The 22756-nt window shown below is 38.8% G+C and overlaps 1 long non-coding RNA gene and 1 pseudogene across 1 annotated transcript in view; both read left to right on the top strand.

Moving 5' to 3' along the window:
- LOC118007710 overlaps positions 1-22756 on the top strand; it is a 621984-nt gene that overhangs the window by 73030 nt on the left and 526198 nt on the right. The gene's annotated exons all lie outside the window — the stretch shown is intronic.
- On the top strand, positions 10981-11824 carry LOC118007696 (annotated as a pseudogene).

Below are 22756 nucleotides of genomic sequence, written 5' to 3'. Positions count from 1 at the left end.
AATAAGCTGTGCAGACCACATTTTCACTTGGGCAAATTACCCATGAAGCATCTTTGGAGTGATATTGTTATCAACTGACACTTTTGCAAAATGAAACCAGTGTCAAAATGATGTATCCACTAGCCAGTGCCACACTGTGAACCTTGTTTTGATGCTTACCTGAAACCACCACTTGATATACCCCGTTTCAGAGACTATTTCTGGCTTGTTAATGGTGTTAGTGGACATCATGAGAGTAACAAAGCAAGAACAAGTGTTGTAACTTACTTACTTCTTTATTATGGGATGGTTCCCAAATGAAAACATGAACAAATTGGGTATTTCCCAAGAAACATCCATTTTGAAGTGGGAGTGGTATATCCAGGGAAGAAATAAGGCATTAATGGTGTCTCACAGGTATAAGAAACTGTGTCCTGTTACTCTGCAGATTTGGTTGTCTGGTATGTCCAGAATGTGCCGGCATCTCTCGCAGCTTTATTACACCCAGGTTTATGAGGATGCCCAGGTCTAGTTCAGCTAAGTTAAAGGCACATGTCTTCCAATGGGCTGTGGATACTACTCCAATAAAAACTGCATTTGTGCATGGGAAAGGGCATTCTGTTCAATGAGTGGAGAAATGGACTGTGTTTTTTGTCGTGGAAAAAAAAACCCCAAATGTACCTTTTTGCATTTGATTGACTCCTGCACAGGGACCCTCGGGTTGATAGTATGAACTATCTTCTGTTACGCGAATGACTGGAAGATTCTGACTCAGCCTCTGTGGAGAGAGGTATTATCAGCAGACTGCAAAACACATACACCTTTATGTGTCCCATGTGCATACCCATGGATAGGGGTCATTTGCAGATGAAAATCAGTGAAACCAATGAATTGCTCATACTTCACAGTCACCTAAATAGACTGTGCATCAAGGTATGGTTATTCATCTATAATTTGAGACCTGGTCCCCAAACAAGACCTGTTGACTCCAGCGTATCAGGTCAAAGAGCCTGGAAATGTGTACAGAGTGCCAGCTGCACAGTTGAATATAGAGGGGGTCTCTGGTTTCCAAAGTCTAAAGTGCTAGATGCTCTACCCTCTCCTCAAGGTTACCACTAGGCATGCACTACAGTGGGTCCTTTTTCTGAGTATGGCCCTGCCAAGCTTGTCCACATAGCAAATAGGAGCAATAATTAAGGACTCTTGTTTGGACTGTGTTTTATATTTGGATTCACTGAGCACATCAGTGACATAATGGTGCTACTGTCATAACCAAAACCACCCATTAGTGGGTAGATATTTGGGATATTCTGTGGACCATTCATGCCCCATATTTTTGCCTTGCAACAGGTGCTGTTAAAAGATGACATTGATCCATAAAGAAACTGAAAAGGGCAACTGGACTACTGATGCTTAGCTCCCAATGGAGCACATGTTTAAGAAAGTCGGTGTGGGCTCTAAATGTGGCAGTTCCCCAGAAGATTACCTCCCATTTAAGTAGAATGTTTAGTTGTGTCTTTTTTGGAATGAGTACAAAGGCCTAGTCTCATAAGGGGGGAGAAAATACCTAGCACGTTGACAACTCTTGCTAAAAATTCGGTCCTCCATTCAACTAACTTACTTTATATCCCTGTGATAGGATGTGGCTGTACTGGGCATACTGTTTTGCTCTATGTAATGTCTCCCAGATCTCTTACCTGATAAGACATGTTGCTTTCGATGTCTTGTTTGGTGCAGCCTTTCAGGGATATGTCTGGCCCCCAGCACCCTCATGCACCAAATCTTTAATTGTGGGCACTGCAAGTGTATTTCTTTAACCACTTTACATATTTCAAACACTCCTCTTGGAGTGCTCTATAATCCTGTCAAGTGGTAGTGGTCACGCTGTGGCCTCAGGGTTACCCTCAGGGAGATTTACTAACTCACAAGGATATGGGGGTGGCAGTCTGGTGTGAAACATCCTCTTCCTATATAAGAGCATGAGTTTTGAAGTGATACACCATAGGTTCTAGTCTGAGCTCTGCCACTTCTTGAAACTGTAGCATTGGCAGAGGCATTTAATCTCTCTGAGCCTAGATTTCTTCACTTTTACACTGTAGATATTTCATGACCCTCCCTGTGTGCTGAAGCTGAAATGAGAACACTTCTTAGACAGTCCTGGGGTGGGGGAAAATAGGTCATGCAGAGGCTACTTCCCCAATAATATTCTAACCAAATTTGGAGTCTATTAGAGTAGAGAATTACTGGAGTTGCTCCCTCTCTTTTAGTTGATATCAAGTCCTCAAGGACAGAGTCGTCTGAAGGGTCAGTCTCATTACAGTATTCCTTGTATTTTTTTCTTCTTTCTCTTGTCCTTGACTCATAACTTTATTTTTTTATTTTTAGTTTTTTAATTTTTTTTATTAACATATAATGTATTATTTGTTTCCGGGGTTACAGGTCTGTGATTCATCAGTCTTACACAATTCACAGCACTCACCATAGCACATACCTTCCTCAGTGTCCATCTCCCAACCACCCCATCCCTCCCACCCCCCACCACTCCAGCAACCCTCAGTTTGTTTCCTGAGATTAAGAGTCTCTTATGATTTGTCTCCCTCTCTGGTTTTATCTTGTTTCATTTTTCCCTCCCTTCCCCTATGATCCTCTGTCTTGATTCTCAAATTCCTCTTATCAGTGAGATCATATGATACTTGTCTTTCTCTGATTGACTTATTTCGCTTAACATTATGCCCTCTAGTTCCAACCATGTCATTGCAAATGGCAAGATTTCATTTTTTGATGGCTGTATAATATTCCATTATATATATATATACCACAACTTCTTTATCATTCATCTGTTGATGGACATCTAGGCTCTTTCCATAGTTTGCCTATTGTGGACATTACTGCTATAAATATTGGGGTGCACATGCCCCTTCAGATCACTACATTTGTATCTTTGAGGTAAATACCCAGTAGTGCAATTGCTGGGTCATAGGGTAGCTCTATTTTCAACTTTTTGAGGAACCTCCATACTGTTTTCCAGAGTGGCTGCACCAGCTTGCATTCCCACCAGCAGTGTAGGAGGGTTCCCCTTTCTCTGCATCCTCGCCAAAATCTGTCGTTTCCTGACTTGTTAATTTTAGCCATTCTGACCGGTGTGAGGTGGTATCATTGAAGTTTTGATTTGGATTTCCCTGATGCCGAGTGATGTTGAGCACTTCTTCATGGGTCTATTGTCCATTTGGATGTCTTCTTTGCAGAAATGTCTGTTTATGTCTTCTGCCCATTTTTGATTGGATTATTTGTTCTTTGGGTGTTGAGTTTGATCAGTTCTTTATAGATTTTGGATACTAGCCCTTTATCTGATATGTCATTTGCAAATATCTTCTCCCATTCTGTCGGTTGTGTTTTGGTTTTGTTGACTGTTTCCTTCGCTGTGCTTTTTATCTTGATGAAGTCCCAGTAGTTCATTTTTGCCCTTGCTTCCCTTGCCTTTGGCGATGTGTCTAGGAGGAAGTTGCTGAGGCTGAGGTTGAGGAGGTTGCTGCCTGTGTTCTCCTCAAGGATTTTGATGGATTTCTGTCTCACATTTGGGTCTTTCATCCATTTTGAGTTTATTTTTGTGTGTGGTGTAAGAAATGGCCCAGTTTCATTCTTCTGCATGTGGCTGTCCAATTTTCCCAACACCATTTGTTGAAGAGACTGTCTTTTTTCCATTGGACATTCTTTCCTGTTTTGTCGAAGACTAGTTGACCATAGAGTTGAGGGTCCATTTCTGGGCTCTCTATTCTGTTCCATTGATCGATATGTCTGTTTTTGTGCCAGTACCATACTGCCTTGATAATTACGGCTTTGTAATAGAGCTTGAAGTCCGGCATTGTGATGCCACCAGCTTTGCTTTTCTTTTTCAACATTCCTCTGGCTATTCGGGGTCTTTTCTGGTTCCATATAAATTTTAGGATTATTTGTTCCATTTCTTTGAAAAAAGTGGATGGTATTTTGATAGGGATTTGCATTAAATATGTAGATTGCTCTAGGTGGCATTGACATCTTCACAATATTTGTTCTTCCAATCCATGAGCATGGAACATTTTTCCATTTCTTTGTGTCTTCCTCAATTTCTTTCATGAGTATTCTATAGTTTTCTGAGTACAGATTCTTTACCTCTTTGGTTAGATTTATTCCTAGGTATCTTATAGTTTTGGGTGCACTCGTAAATGCGATCAACTCCTTAATTTCTCTTTCTTCTGTCTTGTTGTTGGTGTCTAGAAATGCCACTGATTTCTGTGCATTGATTTTATATCCTGCCAATTTACTGAATTCCTGTTTGAGTTCTAGCAGTTTTGGGGTGGAGTCTTTTGGGTTTTCCACATAAAGTATCCTATCATCTGCAAAGAGTGAGAGTTTGACTTCTTCTTTGCTGATTCGGATGCCTTTTGTTTCTTTTTGTTGTCTGATTACTGAGGCTAGGACTTCTAGTACTATGTTGAATAGCAGTGGTGATAGTGGACATCCCTGCCATGTTCCTGACCTTAGGGGAAAATCTTTCAGTTTTTCCCCATTGAGAATGATATTTGCCGTGGGTTTTTTATAGGTGGCTTTTATAATATTGAGGTATGTACCCTCTATCCCTATGCTGTGAAGAGTTTTAATCAAGAAAGGATGCTGTCCTTTGGCAAATGCTTTTTCTGCATCTATTGAGAGGAGCATAGGGTTCTTGTTTTCTTTTATTAATGTATTGTATCACATTGATTTGTGGATGTTGAACCAACCTTGCAGACCAGGAATAAATCCCACTTGGTCATGGTGAATAATCCTTTTAATGTACTGTTGGATCCTATTGGCTAGTATTTTGGTGAGAATTTAGCATCTATGTTCATCAGGGATATTGGTCTGTAGTCCTCCTTTTTGATGGGGTCTTTGTCTGGTTTTGGGATCAAGGTAATGCTGGCCTCATAAAATGAGTTTGGAAGTTTTCCTTCCATTTCTAATTTTTGGAACAGTTTCAGAAGAATAGGTATTAATTCTTCTTTAAATGTTTGGTAGAATTCCCCTGGGAAGCCATCTGGCCCTGGGCTCTTGTTTGTTGGGAGATTTTGATTACTGCTTCAATTTCCTTAGTGGTTATCTGTCTGTTCAGGTTTTCTATTTCTTCGTGGTTCAGTTTTGGTAGTTTATACGTCTCTAGGAATGCATCCATTTCTTCCAGATTACCTAATTTGCTGGCATATAGTTGCTGATAATATGTTCTTATCATTGTTTGTATTTCTTTGGTGTTGGTTGTGATCTCTCCTCTTTCATTCATGATTTTATTTATTTGGGTCCTTTCTCTTTTCTTTTTGATAAGTCTGGCCAGGGGTTTATCAATCTTATTAATTCTTTCAAAGAACAAGCTCCTAATTTCATTGATCTGTTTTACTGTTCTTTTGGTTTCTATTTCATTGATTTCTGCTCTGATCTTTATTACTTCTCTTCTCCTGCCGGCTTTAGGCTTTATTTGCTGTTCTCTCTCCAGCTCCTTTAGGTGTAGGGTTAGGTTGTATATTTGAGACCTTTCTTGTTTCTTGAGAAAGGCTTGTATTGCTATATACTTTCCTCTTAGGACTGCCTTAGCTGCATCCCAAAGATTTTGAGCAGTTATGTTTTCATTTTCATTTGTTTCCATTAATTTTTCTAATTCTTCTTTAATTTCCTGGTTGACCCATTCATTCTTTAGTAGGATGCTCTTTAGCCTCCATGTATTTGAGTTCTTTCCAACTTTCCTCTTGTAATTGAGTTCTAGTTTCAAAGCACTGTGGTCTGAAAATAGGCAGGGAATGATCCCAATCTTTTGGTACTGGTGGAGACCTGATTTGTGACCCAGGATGTGATCTATTCTGGAGAATGTTCCATGGGCACTAGAGAAGAATGTGTATTCTGTTGCTTTGGGATGGAATGTTCTGAATATATCTGTGAAGTCCATCTGGTCCAGTGTGTCATTTAAAGCCTTTATTTCCTTGTTGATCTTTTGCTTAGATGATCTGTCCATTTCCGTGAGGGGGTTGTTAAAGTCCCCTACTATTATTGTATTGTTGTCGATGTGTTTCTTTGCTTTTGTTATTAATTGGCTTATATAATTGGCTGCTCCCATGTTAGGGGCATAGATATTTACAATTGTTAGATCTTGTTGGATAGACCCTTTAAGTAGGATATAGTGTCCTTCCTCATGTCTTATTACAGTCTTTGGTTTAAAATCTAATTTGTCTGATATAAGGATTGCCTTCCCAGCTTTCTTGGGAAGAAGCATGGTCCTTAGCATGGTAAATGGTTTTCCACTCCCTCACTTTCAATCTGGAGGTGTCTTTGGGTCTAAAATGAGTCTCTTGCAGACAGCGTATTGATGGGTCTTGTTTTTTTTTATCCAATCTGATACCCTGTGTCTTTTGATTGGGGCATTTAGCCCATTTACATTCAGAGTAACTATTGAAAGATATGAATTTAGTGCCATTGTATTGCCTGTAAGGTGACCGTTATTGTATATTGTCTCTGTTCCTTTCTTGTCTGTGTTCCTTTTAGGCTCTTTCTTTGCCTAGAGGACCCCTTTCAGTATTTCTTGTAGGGCTGGTTTGGTGTTTGCAAATTCTTTTAGTTTTTGTTTGTCCTGGGAGCTTTTTATCTCTCCCTCTATTTTCAATGACAGCCTAGCTGGATATAGTATTCTTGGCTGCATATTTTTCTTGTTTAGTGCTCTGAATATATCATGCCAGTCCTTTCTGGCCTGCCAGGTCTCTATGGATAGGTCTGCTGCCAATCTAATGTTTCTACCATTGTAGTTTACAGACCTCTTGTCCCGAGCTGCTTTCAGGATTTTCTCTTTGTCTCTGAGACTTGTGAGTTTTACTATTAAATGTTGGGGTGTTGACCTATTTTTATTGATTTTGAGGGGGGTTGTCTGTGCCTCCTGGATTTTGATGCCTGTTTTCTTCCCTAAATTGGGGAAGTTCTCTGCTAAAATTTGCTGCAATATACCTTCTGCCCCTCTCTCTCTTTCTTCTTCTTCTGGGATCCAAATTATTCTAATATTGTTTCATCTTATGGTATCACTTATCTCTTGAATTCTGCCCTCATGATCCAGTAGTTGTTGATCTCTCTTTTTCTCAGCTTCTTTATTCTCCATCATTTGGTCTTCTATATCACTAATTTTCTTTTTTTGCCTCATTTATCGTAGCAGTTAGAGCCTCCATTTTTGATTGCACCTCATTAATAACCTTTTTGATTTTGGCTTCTTTAGATTTTAGTTCTTTTATTTCTCCAGAAAGAGAGTCTCTAGTATCTTCTATGCTTTTTTCAAACCCAGCCAGTATCTTTATAATCATCATTCTGAATTCTAGTTCTGACATCTTACTAATGTCTGTATTGATTAGGTCCCTGGCAGTCCATACTGCCTCTTGTTTTTTTTTTTTTTTGAGGTGAGTTTTTCCGTCTTGTCATTTTGTCCAGAGGATAATAGATGAATGAGAGAACAAAATGGTAAAAGGGTAAAAACGACCCCAGAAAAATATACACTAAACAATCAGAAGAGACCCGAAACTGGGGGGGAAAGGAAGGAAAAAAAAATAATATGATCAGGCTGATGAATAGAACAGAGCCACACAGTAGATTTTGGGTGTATTTTGTTCTGTTAGAAGAAATTGCCTCCCAAGATTTTATTTTTATTTTTATTTTTTTTTAAATTTTTTTATTCTTATGTTAATGCCTCCCAAGATTTTAAAGAAAGAAAAACTTATGTGTATACAAAATAAGGGTAAATATGATGAAGTGTTGGAATATGACTGTAAAGATGAAAATTTAAAAAGATTTTAAAAAAGGAATCGATAAGTTGGTTGAAAAAAGATCGAAAAAAATTAACAAAAAAACAGAATGTGATCAGGTGGGAGACTAGGACAATGTCATACACTAGATTTAGCGTATGTTTTGGTCTGTTAGAAGAAACTGTATCCAGGGGCACCTGGGTGGCTCAGTCGGTTAAGTGTCTGCCTTTGGCTCAGGTCATGATCCCAGGGTCCTGAGTCGAGCCCCGCATCAAGCTCTCTGCTCAGCAGAAAGCCTGTTCTCTCTCTCCCTCTGCTGCTCCCCCTTGTGTGTTCACTCTCTCTCTCTCTCTCTCTCTCTCTGTGTGTGTGTGTCAAATAAATAAATAAAATCTTTTAAAAAAAGAAAAACATATATATACAAGAAGTAAGGTTAAATACAATGAAGGGGTAGAATTGACTGTAAAAATGAAAATTAAAGAAGATATTTAAGGAATTGATAAGATTTTGGTTGAAAAAGGAAGAAGAAAAATTCAACTAAAAAAATAGAAAAAGAAAAAATAAAGAAAATTTTAAAAATTAACTTTGAAAGGCTAAAGAATCATGGGAAAAAAAGCCATGAATTCTATGTGTTGTATTCCCCTAGCACTGGGGTTTTGCCATTCTCATTGATTGGTAAACTTGGTCTTGGCTGGATATTCTTGCTGATCTTCTGGGTGAGGGACCTGTTGCAGTGATTCTCAAACTTCTTTGCCTGAGGTGGAATTGCACCGCCCTTGCCAGGGGCCAGGCTAAGTAATCTGCTTGGGTTTGCTCTCAGTAGCTTTTGTTCCCTGAAAGCTTTCTGTAGAGTTTTAGAGGATGAGAATGAAAAGGGCAGCCTCCCAATCTCCGCCCCGGAGGAGCTGAGAGTTCTGGGCCCCGCTCCTCAGTGCGCCCTCAGAGAAAAGCAGTCAATCACTCCTGTCTCTCTGGTCTCTGGCTGCACTCCGTGCTCACCTGGCCTGTGACTGAGCGTTTCTATCTCTGGCACATGACCCTGTTTGGAGTCTCCAAATCCAGCAGATCCCTGCGGTGCACTCCCGTGCCCCTCCTCCCGGGGGAGGAAGGGGAGTTTCCCCGATCTGCTGCATTTTGGGTCCCTGCTCGAAGAGCAGTGGCCCGACTGTGCTGCAGAGCACAGTTTATGGCAACCCCAAGCTGAGAGCCCACTCCTTGGCTCCGTCTTTGCAGCTGGCTTCCCCACTTCTATACCTGGGAGCTCTGCCACACTCAGGCATCTGCGGTCTTTCTGTGACCCCAAGGGTCCTGAGACCACACTGTCCCAGTGAGGGTTTCACCCCCCACTTAACCACTGGAGCAATGTCCCTCAGTGGAGCAGACTTCTAAAAGTTCTGATTTTGCGCTCTGCTGCCCTATCACTTGCCGGTAGCTGTCTGAGGAGGCTCCCTTCCCCTGTGGTCTATCTTCCCAAATATTGCCTTGGATTCACTTCTCTGCACGTCCTACCTTCCAGAAAGTGGTTGCTTTTCTGTTCAGAGAGTTGCTGCTATTCTTTTCTTTGATCTCCTATTGAGTTTGTAGGTGTTCTGAATGGTTTGATCCCTATCTAGCTGAATTCCTGGGACCAGACAAAATTTAGGTCTCCTACTCCTCCGCCATCTTGCTCCTCCTCCCCTTGACTTTTAACTTTAAATATCCCAGTTATTTAAGTGGAAATTTAAACCTTATATTACATGGGATACTGTGAGTTCAGTTCAAAGCTGTTTGGAGGTAGTGTTCATTGTAGAACACCAAAGGGGATAGGGCTCTGGTCAAGATGACACCAGGGATATCTCTTGCAATTTTTTTGGTGTGTTTCCTGGGGATGGGAGGATTGACCTGGAGGAGGACCCTCCAAAATGATTTTTGTACTGTTGGAATGTAAATAATCCTTGTGAAAATGTCTTTGGGAGTCTGTCTTGTCAGTATAAACCTTTACCTGACTCCATGATGTGGTAGATGCCAGGTAATATTCTGTACCCAGACTCAAGGGCACCATGATGATTTGAAAAATAGATCCTGGTGCCAGAAATATGAGTAAATGTTCAGTTCACAATACATACACTTCTCCAATATAATGTTCTTGTAGAATGCAAACTTGCTGAAGGAAACCTTAGCTAAGAAAGATCTCAGGCAGAGAATCATACATGCTTTTGGTAGGAGGCTCGTTCTGTGTAATTGTGATTACTGAGAGCATAGGAAGGGATACTGATAAAGGCCTCCTATACTCTGGAATAGCTGTAATGTAGCCAAAACAACATAATCAATGCTGAGGGACATAGTGTTTCCTATACATTGTTTTCCCATCAGTGACCATATGGCACATTTGTAATTTGGTTTCTCAGTTTTCATATTCCACCAGGACTTCTTTGCCACGTTCAAGAAGAATGTAATTAATATGACCATGCATGTTTGACATGCTTTGCATGACATAAGCACACTAGAGAAAAGTCTGGCAATAAAATGACATAGTATGTAGACTAGGAGCAAGCTGGGATTGAGGATATAATGCCAATTTGCATGAAACCCAAGTGTTCTCAGCATTAATTTAGGTTGAGTATGGTTCATGACTCTTTCCTTGGATCAGTTTATAGATGACTGTCAAAATAGTTTTTGTTTTATCTTAAATGAGAAAAAGTGCAATGATGTGTCTTCAGAAAACTTTTCCTCTCTATCTTCTCCCTTATGCTTGATCCTTGTATTTTAAGGACTTTGAAAAAAAAAAGAATTTTGTATCAAATATCAAGAAATTTTACTTTTACAACCACAAATTCATATAACCAAGAAGAATCAAATAAAGGTAATGAAGTAGAAGGATTCTGTTAAAGCCAAAAATGTTTCTGTGCAAAACTTAGTAGTTCCACTAGATGGTAGCAAATGGTTGTATTTTATACCTTTACAGTGACTGTGTTATTTATAAAATGCTCACTTTTCTTTCTTTTTAAGATTTTATTTATTTACTTTTTAAAATAAACTCTACACCCAATGTGGAGCTAGAACTCAGAACCCTGAGATCAAGAGTTGCATGCTCTACTGACTGAGCCAGCCAGGCATCCCAAAATGCTCACTTTTCTAAAATTAGAAAAACAGTTCTGGAAAAGTGAAAATTATATCTGAAATGCTGCTTCCTTTGGAGAAGGTAAAACACAGTTGAGTTCAAATCTGTAAAAGAAAATGCAGATAAAACTTCTTTTCCTCATAAAGTAGTCTCTTCAAATGGCAAGAAAACACCAATTCTAGGCCTGGTTTCTGGTGACTTCTGACCTGGTTTTGATAAAATTTTGCAGAAAATTGTGGGTCCTGTATTGACTATTTCTCCTCCTGTTATGCGATGTATGTGCTTTAAAATGACCTTTCCCTGGAGCCGGGCAGCGGCGGTGTCACGGTGCTGAGCGCACACTGTGCCTTAGCAGCAGCAGCCAGCGGAGGCCCTCCTGCCATCACAGCCTGTGCGCTGCTGTAGCCACACTTGATCCCTCTGCTCTTCCTCCCTTTGCTAGCACCATGGCTGATCAGCTGACCAAAGAACAGATCGCTGAGTTCAAGGAAGCTTTCTCCCTATTTGACAAAGATGGCGATGGCACCATCACAACAGAGGAAGTTGGAACTGTCATGAGGTCACTGAGTCTGAAGCCAGCAGAAGCCTAATTGCAGGATACAATCAATGAGGTGGATGCTGATGGTAATGGCACCATTGACTTCTCAGAATTTTTGACTATAATGGCTAGAAAAATGAAAGATACAGACAGTGAAGAAGAAATATGTGGAGCATTCTGAGACTTTGACAAGGATGGGAATGGTTACATCAGTGTAGCGGAACTATGTCATGTCATGACAAACTTAGGAGAAACACAAACAGATGAAGTAAATGAAATGATCAGAGAAGCAGATATTGATGGAGATGGACAAGTCAGCTATGAAGAATTCATACAGATGATGACTGCAAAATGAAGACCTACTTTCAACTCCTTTGTCCCCCCACTGCCGAAGAATCATGTTGAATCTTTTACTTACCTCTTGCAAAAAAGTTCATTTACTCATTCTCTTTCTATAAAGCAAAACTGAATGTGAAAAGTACCTTCTGTCCACACACACAAAATTTGCATGTATTGGTTGGTGGTCCTGCACCCTAAAGATCAAGCTACATGTCAGTTTTATGATATAAACACTTGTACTACCTTATGATAAGGAAGCCCTTAGTGGACTCCTTGCAGTTCCATTTGCTAATGATTAAATGAAAAAAAATTTGAAACCTATTCAGAAGGGGTCTAATTCAGTTTGTTAGTATGTATTGTCATAGCTGGTTTACTGAAAACACACATCTAAATTGGTTTACCTCAGGTTGCTGTGCAGAAAGATGGGTGAGGGATAAAGTATCTAGATGTAGCCCCACTTAGCAGACCAGTCCACTTGTACTTCTGTGTGTCCTGACCCCTGGTGATGGTGACACACATGCTGGTGGCATCCTGCGTGTGTTGGTTTAGCGTTGTCTGTGTTTTACCAGAGTGAAATGTGTGTCAAGCTGTCACCATTCACACAAAATTTTTAAAAAGAAACATTTAACAAGGGGGCATCTTGGGACTCTCTGTTTTTACAACCTTCTGAACTATGACTTGGAGCCAGCAGAGTAGGCTGTGGCTGTGGACTTCAGCACAACCATCAACACTGCAGTTCAAGAAACTGCAATTCATGTCCATTCCAAGTTGTAGATGCTGGTCTTTTTTTTTTTTTTTTTTCAATAAAAAGACCATTAACTTAAAGTAAAATGAATTTTCCCTGGATTCCCATGGTGGGTCATGAAGCTGGTTGTGTTGAAATAAAAATTGAAATGAAGAGAACACTTAGAGGAGTTAAATTTGACAATGGAATAATAGTATAAACATTTTAAAATAAGATTTTATCTGCTTTTGACCTTTATTTTATAAACTTTTCATTAGTTTTGCCAAGCAGAATTTCATATAGGTAGTATGCTAGTGGATCATGGTTTAACTAAGGTTAACCTAATTAAAAATAGACATTTCAAAAGAGGGATAGGATTGAAACAAAAGAGTAGTATCACATATGTGTGTGGTTTGTTTAACAATTCACCCATGGAGAGGCGTTTGGGCTGTTTCCAGATTTTGGCTTTTACAAAGAAAGTTGCTATGAACATTCATGTATAGGTTTTTGCATGAATATAATTTTCATTCCTCTGGGATAAATAAATACACAGGTTTGTAATCACTGAGTCATACGATGCTTGCATGTGTAGTTTTAAAATAATCCATCTAATTTTTCTGTAGTGGCTGTAGTGTTTTACATTTCCACCAGCAACATATTGGTGATCGAGTTTCTCAACATGCTTGTCAGCATTTGGTGCTGTCATTATTTTGTATTTTACCCATTCTGATAGATGTGAAGTGGTATTTCATTGTAAGTTTAATTTGCATTTCCCTGATGACTAATGATATTGAACATATTTTTATGTACTTATCATCTTTATATCGTCTTTATTGAAATGTCTGTTCATACTTTTTGCCTATTTTCTAATTGAACTGTTTATTTTTTCACTGTTGAGTTTTTAGTGCTCTTTGTATATCATATATACTGGTTCTTTGTCAGACATGTGGCTTTGAAATATTTTGTCACAGTCTGCAGCTTGTCTTTTTGTCTTCTTAACAGGTTTTTCACAAAGGAAAAGTTCTTAATTTTGATGAAGCCCATTTTACCAGATAAACTCTTTTACTAGATTTCTTATCTGAAATTCAGCTTGTGAAGGAACACATAATAAGACAATTATTAGAGATCCATTGTAATATATTATAATTTATAATGAGCATGTCCCATTCTGGACTAAACACTTTAATAAAAAGCACAGTTTACCTGTATTCTTGTGAGTAAAAAATACTTATGCACATCTTTTATTCCTATCTTCTACCTCAATTAGATTGAAAGTTTTTTCAGGGTAAGGATTGCGTTCATTCATCCTGAATCCTCTTTGAAGTTGAGTATAGGTTCTCACACAGAACAAGTGTTCAACAAATATCTTTTAATATTCCATCAAGGCATCATGGCAGGGTATTAAGAGGTAGAGTTTGAAATATTGAGTTAAAATTCTGGCTTTGCCTCCTTGCCTGCACTGAAAAAATTGGGTCAGTTATTTCACTTCTTTGGGCTTCAATTTCTTTATCTAACATTTTAGATAATAGTATCAATGGGCTTGCCCTGGGGTTCAAATGAGATCACATATGTAAGGCACCCAGTAAGGTGCTAGACACTTATTAGAGTGTGTGTAAATGGTAACTATTGCAATTATCAGGATTTCAGCTTCATAAATCCTGAAGCAGGGATTATAAGGACTCAGATTACAGGGGTTGAATGTATGAATAGATACCATGTGATGTGAACTGAACTGTATGAAAAATTCTGATTATTTTAAACCAGACATTCAAAAGAAAGCATAATTTTATTGATGGACACTGTCATCTAGTACAAAATTCTATGGTTTGGTGGTTATGTCAAGGCCATTTTAAAAATATAGTTTATGCAGTTACAAGTTGAGGAATCTTTGAACCTGAATAAAGAGCAAATGTTTATAAAAATTTATTAATGCATGGAAGAAAAATTATCCAATAATTAAAATTTATTCTAAAATATTTGTACATTTTATTGAATGTTGCATTTCCTCATAAGCATAATATAATAATCAATCTGAATTAAATGTCTCTGCTTAAGTGTAAGGTAAATATAATCGAGTGGTGAATATCAAATTAACAGAAATTACAGAGCAAAATACAAATATTTAAGTCAGTTAATGACTTAGCATTAGCTAAGAGATTTCATTTTACCTATGTTTCAATTAACAATATAACTACATTTGCAGTTCAGAAATTGCCTCTCTTATGTTGTTATAGTTAACAATTTATATCAACACCAGTTTGTTACATATTCTTGTAATCATTTTAATTTTCAAGAGTTGCAGAATTTGATTTCATTCATCTTTAGCAAATGCTTCTTGAATCTTTTGATTACATGAGGCTATGATTAACAAGACCCCCCCCCAGATTATTTGTATGCATATGACAGTTTGGGAAACTCTGCTATAGCTGTAAAAGACAATCTGCAGGAATTATGGAATTTAGCTGCAGGTTAACTTTCTGCTGCCCAGGTAAAGAAGACTGAACGGCTACTTGGATATTAATTTTTTTTTTAAACACAAAGCTCTAATTCAGTGTTTCTCAAAGTGTGCCCCTTTGACCACCTGGGCCTAATCTATCCAGGCAACTTGTTACAGATTCCAGGACAAGCTCCAGATAAGCTGAATCAGAATTTCCTGAACTGCAGCTCAAGAATCTACGTCTTTAGGCTTTTCGAGTAACAGCGCAGGCACCACACCTGTTGGTGTCCCGATGGAGCAGCATGCTAGCCCTCCCAACGGAAAAGGCCCAGTGAGTTTCCAAGTAGAAAGCACCTCAGCCTGGCATCTGCTTGTTTTCCATGAGGACAGCCGTCCTGTACCTTCATCCTCCAAATCCCAGCAGAGACAGGATTGCTTCCGGGGAGCACAGTCCCCAGCTGCACAGATGTGTTCTAGCCAAAGAAGAAAGTAATGTTGTGCCTCTTTGTCGAGCCAAACCCTCCCCTAGCTTTATTAATCTTCAAGCAAGTTCCCCACCGGCCACTTTCCTGAACATCCAGAACACAAAGCTGCCCTCAGGAGTTGACCACAAACCCAAGGAATGCCTGGGACTCCTAGAATGTATGTATGCCATTCTCCAGCTGCAGACCCAGCTCGCCCAACAACAGATGGCTATTTTGGAAAATTTACAAGCATCCATGACACAGCTGGCTCCTGGGAAGGGAAGCAAGAACTCTTCTCTCCTAGCCTTATCCTGCAATCTGTTGTTAAATCACCTGCCCCAGTTCAGTAAATGAATTGTGGAACAAAAAAAAAAAAAAAAAAAAAAAAAAGAATCTACATCTTTAACAAGTACTTTAGGTGATTCATCTATAAAGTTTGAGAATTTATATTTCTTGTTTTTAGTACTCTGTCACTCTGAATGCAGTTTAGACCAAGGTTTACTGACTACATCATGGCAAATAGGTTATATACTGTGAAACAGCAGAGGCTATCATGCCACTGTACTTCTGTCCCAACAGTATTTCACACTGGGCTAAATTCCTAATTGTCATGGCCTAAGATGGGTGGTGGCTTCCAATTTGTCAGCAGTTCATAACCACACTTAGTCTCCACTCTGAAAAATTATACAAATGTACAACATGGACATTCTGTGCTTCCTTTTTGGCCTTCAGTTGAGAAAAAGAGATACTGTCCACTGTGGCCAGGCAGGGAAAAACCTGGGGGACTAAATATCCCAACTTCTCTTTTTTCCCACCCTCCAGTCCCCCGCCTATGCCTCTGATTGGCCTAACCCAAGCAGAACCCAGAGCATAAGGGAGTCAGGTGATACATTCCATGAAGATTAGTATAAGGTACAGGGAAGGAAGGAATAAAATGGAGGGGAAACAGAATATTCATCATACTCATTTAAAATACCTCAAATGTAGTACTGTCATGGTATAACGTATACCATGAATTGGTTAAAGCAACATTTTGTAAGGAGTGTATGAATCAGAGTGAGGATAGGTATGAGGAAGCTTTTTTACTTGGTTTTGCCCATTCTCTGCTCCAAAATATTTACTGCTATTGCCAAGTAGGGTCCGGTCAGGAAACTCATTTATAACATGTCTAGAGGGTCTCTATAACCTTGATCTTTAGGTAAAGAATACAAAAGAATGATGAATACATTTGATTTAATGGGACCCATAAACATTTCAGTATATAATGAATATTACATAATTATATGCAACCACTATAAATTAAATGAAGTAGGTTCTGATTATTTTCCAGTTAACATCTCAAGGAACAGATGAAAACCCCTTCTTAGGAGTGGCCAAAAGAATGTTCTCTGGTCTGCTAATGTCTAGATTTTTCTTCTTGCATGGTCCACTCGGTTAAGATGTAACTTCTGTTGCCTATAACAGAAATGCAAATTCAGAAATGTAAATTAACAATGGCTTAAAGAAGACAGAAATTCATCTTTCTTTTAGGTAGTAGTCCCTGGCTGGTATGGCAAAACTGTTCTACATGGTTATACAGGGATTCAGTCCCTTTTATCTTGTTCCTCTGTCCCTCCTCTGTTCTTGTCTATAAAGTTCAAGGTGGCTGACCATAATATTCATGTTCCAGACAGCAGGATGAAAGAAGTCACAAGAGGGAGGGAAGGAGAATATACTCCCCCCATTAAGGGTGAGAACTAAAGTTTGCACACATAACTTCTCTTCATATTCTGTTGGCCAGAACTTTATCACATGAGTACACATAGCAGCAAAAGAGGCTCAGGAATTCAGACTTTAGTTGGGCAGTCATAGAAAGCATATAATTTGGTTACATCAAAATGGATCACAGACTAAAATGTAAAATGCAAAACTATAAAATTCCTAGGAGATAACATATGAGAAAATCTGGGTGACCTAGGGTTTGGTGATGACTTTTTAGATGTAACACCAAAGACACATCCATGAAAGAAGGAATTGGCAAGCCGGACTTCATTAAAATGAAAAATTTCTGCTCTTCGGAGGACACTGTCAAGAGAGAAAAAGAGAAGCCACAGACTGGGAAAAATATTTGTAAAAGATATATATGGTAAAGAACTGTTATCCAAAATATACAAAGAACTCTTAAAAGTCAACAATAGGGAAACAATCCAATTTAAAAATGGGCCAAAGACTTTAACAGACACTTTACCAAAGAAGATATACAAATGGCAAATTAGCATTCAAAAATATGCTCCTTATCATATGTCATAAGGGAAATGCAAATTAAAGCAACAATGAGATACCACTGCACACCTGTTAGAATGGCCAAGATCGAGAACACTGACAATATCAAAAACTGATGAGGATGGGGAGCAACAGGAATTCACATTAATTGGTGACTGAAATGCAAAATGCAACAGCCACTTTGGATAACAGTTTGGTGGTTTCTTAGACAACCAAACACAGTTTTACCATGCAATCTAGCAGTTGCATTCCTTGGTATTTATTCAAATGAATTGAAAATATCCATACAAAAACCTGCATGTAGATGTTTATAGCAGCTTAATTCATAACTGCTAAAACATGGGAAGCAACTGAGATGTCCTTCAGTATGTGAATGGGTAAATAAACTGTGGTGCATCCAGACAATGGAATATTATTATTTTTTTAAGATTTATTTATTTATTTGAGAAAGTGTGTGGGCATGGGTCGAGGGGCAGAGGGAGAGGGAGAAGAGGGAGAGGGAAGCAGACTCCCTGCTGAGCGCAGAGCCCAATGCAAGGTTCCATCCCAGGACTCTGAGATGACCTGGGCTGAAATCAAGAGTAGGCTGCTTAATCAGTTGAGCCACCCAGGTGCCCCTGGACAATGGAATATTATCCATTGCTAAACTGAAATGAGCTATCAAGCTACATAGACACTTGGGGGAGACTTAAATGCATATTACCAAGTGAAAGAAGCCAATCTGTAAAGGCTATATATTATATGATTCTAACTATATGACCTTTTAGAAAAAGCAAAACTATGGAGATAGTAAAAGGAACAGTGGTTGACAGGGCTTAGGAGGGAGACAGGGATGAATAGGCAGAAGACAGAGGATTTTTAGGGCAGTGAAAATACTCTATATGATACTGCGATACTGTATTGTATGTGTATACATTTGTCCAAACCCATAGAATGTACAAGACCAAGAGTGAATTGTAATGTAAACCATGGACTTTGGATGATAGTGAGATGTCAGTGTAGGTTCATCAGTTGTAACAAATGTCCCTCTCTGGTAGGGGATATTGATAATGGGGATAATGCATGTGTGGGGGCAGGGAGTATATGAGAAATCTCTGTACCTTCCCCTCAGTTTTGCTGTGAACTTAAAACTGCTTTAAAAAATAGAGTCTAGGGGTGCCTGGGTGGCTCAGTCGTTAAGCATCTGCCTTCAGCTCAGGTCATGATCTCAGGGTCCTGGGATTGAGCCCTACATCGGGCTCCCTACTCCGCGGGGAGCCTGCTTCTCCCTCTCCCACTCCCCCTGACAGAGAGAGCTGTGTCTCTCTCTGTCAAATAAATAAAATCTTTAAAAAAAAATAAAGTCTATTTAAAAAAACGAAGATACTGGGTGATAAAAGGCCATAGATTAAGGCAGGGTGTCCTCAGAGGTCATCTAATTCAATTCCTTTATTTTACATTTGGGAAGAGTGAGGCTCAGAGAGGGTGATGACTTAGCTAACATCATACAACCAATTAACAGCGGAACCAGAATACTCCTGACTCTGACTTGGGGATCCTTTTGGGGGCATGAAAGAAAAACCTGACTACACAGTTGATTAGAATCTCTATCTGACAAGATCATACCCAGTCTTCTAGGCCTGACACAACTCATTATCTCTCTGGGAGTCCTGAGCAGGTTTCTTTGTATTTACATGGAGTCCTCACAGTCAACATTTTCATATGGAGAACATAAGGCCGAATGAGCCTCCTGCTATGCTCAAGCTTCACAGTTAGTAAGAAGCTAGCCAAAGCCTGGATCCTGGGTCTCTTGAATCCGTTCCTCACTGTACCTCATGCCCCTCTTTCCAAAAGAGAGACCTTTCTCCTTCACTTAAATGTGTAATGTGGAGCAGCCACTCAAGGCACAAGATTCTAGAACATTTAGTGGCAACACCACATACCTGTCACCTCTCTGCAACCTGTTTTCATGCCACAACACACAGCTTTCTTCTCTGTGCTTCTGGAGCTTTGCCTGCATCAATCATGGCCAATCCAAAAAATTGGATTACATAGAATAAAGGGAGGGTGGATGTTGGGGGACACCCAGCAGCCTCTTCCAAACCTGGGTTTCTGTAGTCTTCCTCTGGATCTTTTGCCACTGTTGCCACTTAACCATCAGCCTTAGAACATCACTTACTTGTATCAGGGCCCTTGGTATTTGTGTGGGAAATGCTTGGTCTTTGCCCTAAGTTTAGATTTTAAGTGTTATAGTCTTTATATTGCTAAGGAAATTTAAAGTTTTGCTTCTTGCCAATATATTGTGTCTGTTGCTCTAGTTTTTTAACTGAAAAGCGTTTCTCATTCTGTTTGAGGGCCTGCAGCTTTTGTCCATTATTCACCTAAACCTCCTATTCTCTAGTTTTTCTGGTCATAAGCTACTGTGTTTATGTGTGACCAGCAATTTTGCTCCTTTGTATGAGGATGTTTTGGTTATTTCTTTGTTTATTCCTCAGGAATAGTTATTAAGTGTCTACTATGCTCTGGGCAGTATGTGAACAATTGGATAGTAAACAAGACAAGCACAGTTTTTGCCTTCATGAAATTCACGGAGAAACAAACATTAGGAGAAACAAAAATAAACATTATATATATGCGTATATATATGTACACACACATATACATATACATATACATATGGGTGGGTAGGTCAGGGAAGTTAAGCTGAGACCTAACAGATGAGTATGGATGAACTGGAAGAAGAGAGAAGACTAGGCTTGGCAGAGAGAACAGCATGGATTAAGGTTCTGAGGAGGAAAAGAACTTAATAAAAATTACAAAAACAAAGTAGATGAGTTTTAATGGAACAAAGTGGAAAGTGGTACAAGATGAGATTAAAGAGGTTGTCAGAGGCTTGAAATTCATGGAAGGCTGTGGATATCATTGTGGATTTTATTCTAAGAGCCATGGGAATTTGAAGAATTTTAAGTAGGAGAGAAATATGATGTAGCTTACATTAAAAAAAAAAAATGTCCATTGGCTGCCATGTGGAAAGCGAATAGCAGGAAGGCCAGAGTGGAAGCAAGGGGACCAGCTCAGAGTATATCAGAATAGTGCAGGTGCATGATGATGGTGCTTGATCTAGGGTGGTGGTAATAGAGATGTGCTTGGGTCATATTTTTGAGGTGGATTCAGTGGGATATGGCAGTGGACATACATGAGGAAGAAGAAGTAATCAAGAATATCTGTCAGGTTTTCAAGTTTAAATATGGGCTGGATGTGGTGGCTTTTTCTGAGATAGGTAAAAGAGAAAGTAGTACAAGTTTTACAGAAAGAGCAAGAGAAACTTCTTGATTGGGTCTGGAGTAAAAATAGCCTTCCCTAATGGGTTAAAATCTATTCCTGGACACAGCAGATCAAGAGTTTATATTTAATCATAGTTCCTCGATTTTAAAAGGCCATGAATTTTAAAATGTTGCATTGATTTATCTCAGCTTTTCATAAAGAAAGGAATAGTATCATGTTAGATGTATATATGTATGTAACACACGTCAATTGAACTATTAAAATGTGGAAAATACATCCTAGATTTGAGGAAATGTAATATTTCAAATCCACTACCATGTAAGTTAAAATTGTAAATAAAGGATAATAGTAAAGGACAGACACAAATAAAAATTTATTTTTAACTTCTAAAATAGTTCCAGGAAAGCATTTCACAACTTTTGAGAAGAGTATATGTAATTGTCTTTTGAATATGTTTATTGAATGTCTCATGAGTACCTCAGGGTTCTAGGTGTTTGGAATGGAATTCACTCTTTCCTCTTAACCCTGAGCCTGCTTCTTTAGCTAAAACCTCTTGTTTTGGTTAATGGCACCACCATCCCCTCAGTTTTTTCTTTCATTCATTTATTATTCTATTCAACATATACTTATTGAGCTCTTACTAGCAGCTAGGGCCTGTGTTCTCAAACTTCTTTTTGTATCTCTTATCTTTCTGAGGGATTCAAGAGTTGTGGTAGCTTGGCCATGTGACTTGCTTTGGCCAGTGGGACAATAGAAAATGTGCTACAAGTAGAGACTAAAAAAAAAGTGCTTGCATAATGGGGCTTGACCTGTCTTGCTGCTCTTGGGAACTCTGTGATTATGTCTGTGTGAATAAGCCTGCTGGATGATGACAGTCATGTGACCAAGCTCTTCATATTACCCCATCTGACATCAGGTCAACGGCCAGACATGGCAATGAGGCCTTTCTAGATTATGTAGCCCAGCCAAGCTGGCCCAGACCAGAAGAACTGCCAGGACAGTTCACAGAAATGTGAGAAATAGTATATGTTTGTAGTTTTAAGCACTAAGTTGTGGGGTGGTTTGTTATATAGCAAAATCTAACTGATAGAAGAGTCATGGAGTCTTTCCTTAGTAACTCTGTAGGAGTGGTGGGTGAAGGAGTGTGGTTTCACATTTGTGTTCTGACATCTATTATTTTGATGCCTCAGGCAAGAAGAACCCCATTCCAGCATCCTGTGATATTAGATGTTGGCTTCTGCAGTTCTACAGGAGAAAAAACTGAGGCTCATAAAGGTTAAGTAGCTTGTTTAAGGCCACACAACTATTATATTGGAGAGCCGTGATTTGAATTGTTCTTTTTGAATCCAAAGCCCTTGTTTTTTTCTGTAATATCAAACTACATTTGGCAAATATTCTGGATTAATGTTATGAAGAATGTAGTATGATTCCACACAGGCTAAGACGTTTCCAAATAACTTTAACATTTCTGTAGAACAAAACAAAACAAAACAAAACAAAAACTTCCAAAACCTGTATGTCATATTGAACATTTTGTGTGGTTAAGAGACTCTCAGCTAAATAGTACTTAATACATTTCAATTCTAAAGCACTAGATTTATTATCTGCTTTTAACTAAACAGATGTTTGTATTTACATGTTCTTTTATAAATAAATGTCTGTGAAGTACATTATAAGTACTTGAGATGATTACATTTTCATTTAAGGAAGAGTCCCTTCATTCTGTCTCTACAACCTGTTTACTTATTCTCTTACACTTCCATTTCACATTTATGCTCAATCCTAAACAGGCTAATACTATATTTCTCTTCTTAGTTTTTCTTTTCTTTTCTTTCTTTCTTTCTTTCTTTCTTTCTTTCTTTCTTTCTTTCTTT

Source organism: Mirounga leonina, unplaced genomic scaffold, assembly GCF_011800145.1.
Source record: "Mirounga leonina isolate KUSES-001 unplaced genomic scaffold, KU_Mleo_1.0 Mir_101595, whole genome shotgun sequence".
NCBI classification, from domain to species: Eukaryota; Metazoa; Chordata; class Mammalia; order Carnivora; family Phocidae; genus Mirounga; species Mirounga leonina.
This window is presented reverse-complemented; position numbering and strand designations above follow the sequence as displayed.